This window comes from Peromyscus californicus, unplaced genomic scaffold, assembly GCF_007827085.1.
Source record: "Peromyscus californicus insignis strain IS unplaced genomic scaffold, ASM782708v3 Scaffold_21__1_contigs__length_65335640, whole genome shotgun sequence".
In the NCBI taxonomy this organism is placed as follows: domain Eukaryota; kingdom Metazoa; phylum Chordata; class Mammalia; order Rodentia; family Cricetidae; genus Peromyscus; species Peromyscus californicus.
In genome coordinates, this window is record NW_026294514.1 from 63665936 (window position 1) to 63670315 (window position 4380).

The window sequence follows — 4380 nt, forward strand, 5'->3', positions numbered from 1 at the left end:
GCTGCCCAGTAATAAAATCTTGCTTTGTGTGACCTCTTGTGTGTGCTTGGGTTGTTCCAGAGCCTCAGACCCACAGCTATATATATATATATCTATATATATCTATATATCTATATCTATATCTATATCTATATATATATATATATATAGTTTTGTTTTCCCTGGTTTTGAATGAGGGAGTTTATTAACTATATAGCAAGCCAAAGTAAAAGAATAAATAGAAAGTGATAGACAGACAAACAGATTGGATAGATAGATAGATAGATAGATAGATAGATAGCAAAACATCATCTAATTGAATGCTCAAACAGCCAGCTGACAGACTGCAGAAGCCCATTGAGACAGTCATTTGGAGTTCCACATAGACAGTCCAGGGCAGAGCAGGATTTCTTCAGCTGAGGCTTCCAAGAAAAAGAACAGAGAGCAGCAGTGTAGGATATAATGTTTCAGGAATAATTTGATAAATTATGAAAAAAACAAACTTGCTTATCCATCAATAGAGTCAGGGAATGTTCAAGGAAACCTTTGCCTGATGGGCCCAAGTTTTGTTTTGTTTTGAGACAAGGTCTTTCTAAATAGCCCTGGCTATCCTGGAACTTTCTCTGTAAACCAGGCTGGCCTCACAGAGATCCACCTGCCTCTGCCTCCTGACTGCTGGAATTAAAGGTGTGCACTACATCCAGCTTTTACCTGAGGCTAACCTTTGGGGTTCCTTTTGAAGACAAAGTATATGTCCCCAGTTGGTTTATTGTTCTAGTCTCCCTTTTTAAATATATTTTTATTTTAAATGCTTCCTAGAAAATAGGGTTTAATCTTGAACAGGTGAACTCCGTAACTTTATAGAATTTAACAGAGTGTCCTTTTTTTTGGGGGGGGCGTGTTTCAAGACAGGGTTTCTCTGGGTAGCTTTGGCACCTTTCCTGGAACTCATTCTGTAGCCCAGGCTGGCCTCAAACTCACAGAGATTCTCCTGCCTCTGCCTCCAGAATGCTGGGATTAAAGGCCTGTACCAACACCGCCCAGCCCAGAGTGTCCTTTTAAAACTGGCTAAAGTTTGGCTATCGGAATAGCAGTTGTTTTGATTATTCTTTCCTTTTGGATATTTAAGATCATGTAGGTAGCCAAAGATAAATCTTCTTGTTTGTAAAGTCTGTTGAGACTCTTGTATGTGTTCTTCTTGGGGATTTAGAATTGACCCATTGACACCCTTGGCTTTCCTCTATCAGCCATGCCACCTGCAGGGCTAGGTCCGAGTCCCGATGACCATGTGCCCTCCTTTGGAAGCATAAGAAACATGTCTCTCTCCATTGATTCTCCTCCCCATGGAATGTACATGGATCAGAATCTAACTGTTAGAGACTCCATGGTCTGTCTGATCAAGAGGCCAGGAGACTTAGCAGGGTTCCCTGTTCATGAGGTACTGGCTGGCCTTGGACTGTAAGGGTTAAAAATTGGCTTTCTTTCTGAACCCCTTATCTTCACAGAAGGACAACCTTACCCGTTTCATGATTCTAAATCATGTATAACATTTCGAGAAAGTTTAGACAAATAAACAAACAAACACTCACAAAAACAAAACATGTCTTGGTTAGGGTTTCTATTGCTGTGATAAACACCATGAGCAAAACTGACTTGGGGAGGAAAGGGTTCCTTTCAATGTTTAGCTTGGAGACTATCATTCAAGGAAGTCAGGGTGGGGACTGAGGCAGGAACCTGGAAGCCGGAACTGTTGTAGATCCAGGGAGGGGTGCTTCTGACTGGCTTGCTCCCATGACTTGCTTAGCCTGCTTTCTTACAGCACCCAGGGCCACCAGGCCTGGGGGTGGCTCCGCCCGTAATAAGCTAGGATCTCCCACATTGTTCCTCAATCAAAAATAGGCCCTGCAGGCCATTCTGGTGCTGGCACTCTCTGCTGATGATCTCTCTTTCCAAATAACTCTGGCTTGTGTCAAGCTGACATAAAACTAGCCACCACAAAGCGGTTTTTAACTAAGTCCTAATTTTGCTATGACTCACTTTCTGAAGTGATTAAAAGTCTAACAAAGTTGGAAAAACACAAGCAACCGTCTTGATTAGACACACATTTTTGTTGTTTAAGCCGGTTATTCCAAATGTTGCTATAAGCAGATCAATATCTTCAGGAATTTTAATAACCTTCAAAACAAGAATTGAATCCAAAATACATACATGACACAGTGTAGCAAACCGAGGTTTTGTGCCTGTACATGTTGTTGCAAATCTCAGACAAAGCTGCTTAGCACTTGGATTTTTATCTTCTTTTCCCTGTGATCTCACAGTTTGGGAGTTACAGAAAGTTTTACATTCACCATGAGTCTGTCCGCATATCAATGACTTTGAGCAGTGAACACTCTTTGTAAAGAAAAAGCAGAGGAGAAAAAGGTTAGAATCCAGGCCCTTACACACCTTAATAACGTGCATTTGCACACCTTAAAACACCTTCTTAGACCCTAAAACGTTTTCGTAGATCCTCAAGCTTTCATATCTTCACATAAACTCTACACCTTAAAACACCTTCTTTATATCTCATTTTCCAGGAGATACAGGTGGTTGATTACTGAGGGCAGTCATTGTAGAGGGAGGTCCTTTAAATAAAGGAAGAGTAAAAAGTTACATTGAAATCTGTTCTGTGAGTTTATCTCTTGTCTGAGTGTGGTAACAAGGTTAGTTGTGTCTAGACTTGGTAGTAGCTCTAGGAGAGAAAGAGGCTGTGGCCCGAATTTTACACAGGAAGAGAACTGAGAAGGCCTCTGAAGCCTTGGTTGCTGCCATTAAACTGACTAGCCTAGTCATCAACACCATCAGAGCTCTGAGATGGATGAATTTTCCCTGAGTAAGCAGAAGTGCAGACCAAGCAGCTTCTAAATCTATTAAAAATGACAGAGACTTAATGGCTACTGAGCTGGTATTTTACAGGTCCACTCTTTCTTCAAGAAGTGTGCCAAGGCTAACCTGCAGGGGGCCTCCAGATGCGCCAGTCCCTGCACCAGCTCAGAGGACACCAACTGGGTGGGTACTAGCAGGTTGACTTCGCCCACGTGCCCACTTACAAAACGCCCTGCTATCTCTTATCTCTTATTGACACCTTTACAGGATGGATGGAGGCACTCCCCATCTCCAGGGAAACAGCAGATGTGATGACCCAGGTACTCCTGGAACTCATCATCCCCAAATTTGACATGCCATCCCCCCAGGCTCCTGGGACATCAGTGTTGGTACCACCTCTCCAGGCTCAAGCGGGCACCTTTCCAGGATGGATGGACTGTCCAGCACCTGGGACCCTCCACCCTCTGGTTTTCCAGATTGTCCCAATGAAGGGCCTGCTGCTCCTCTGTCTTGCTCATTCATCTTTGTCAGTACAACCAGGGAACATCTCTTACTGGCAATCTTACTGGCACATTCTTACTGGCAATCTCCACTCTCCCCATGGCTAGTCCCATTCATAGGGCCAGTGATAACAACCTATTTTTTCTCCTAGCAACTTGCCTTCTCTGTTTCCTCAAGAAACAGATCCCCGAGGCCTCCAGGATGGCAGTTAACAGAATGCTTCTTCACCCACACCTCTCTCCGAGCATGAGCCCACTGACTCCCAGCTCCTCCTCCCCACAGCATCCCATGCCAACAGAAAGTAGCCAGACTTGAACTAGCACCCATATATTCAAGAAGGTTGGGATATTCCATTGGAAGCTCCACCTCCGCCTTCCTTCTCTCTGGCCAAACACTGACCTTCATAAAGCCTGCTAGACCACAGCTCCTCCCCTAGAGCCGCTCAAGACCACAGCCTACAGGGTATTTCAGCTTTGGTCCATAGACCTGCCATGTGCGGGGTGCGGGGTGGGGTGGGTGGGTCGGTTGCGGGAGCCCGCTTACTTCTTGGGGGACTTGAGAGTCACCGCAGAGTGCTTTGCTCATTAAATCTGGACTTTTAATTCCGCTTAATCTGGCTTATTGCTTCAGCAGACAAACCTACTACCAGGGATACAAAAATACTTACCAAGCTACAGTGTCACATCTTGGCTGCTGCTGCTGCTGCTGTGTCCTGCTAGGTCCCTGAGAGCAGGCCAGTGTAAATGCCTGAGTGTTAACACTGCAAGACCCTGGAGTGCTTCTCTCCTGACATGCTCACCCTGTAAACTGCAGTTTCAGACAGAGATGTGTGTTCCTTTACTCTAGCAGTCTGAGCAGAGGCCAGGTGTCTGTGGGGTGAATCATCATTCCACCCATTGTCTGGTCCTCCTTCCTCTTTCATTTTTTATAAGAGCCACTACTTTCAAATAGAAATAGCACCTTGTAGAGATTGTTGACCCACCCTATTATGTTCTGCACAGTCCTGAGAATCGACAATGACAGCCATACTTTCAG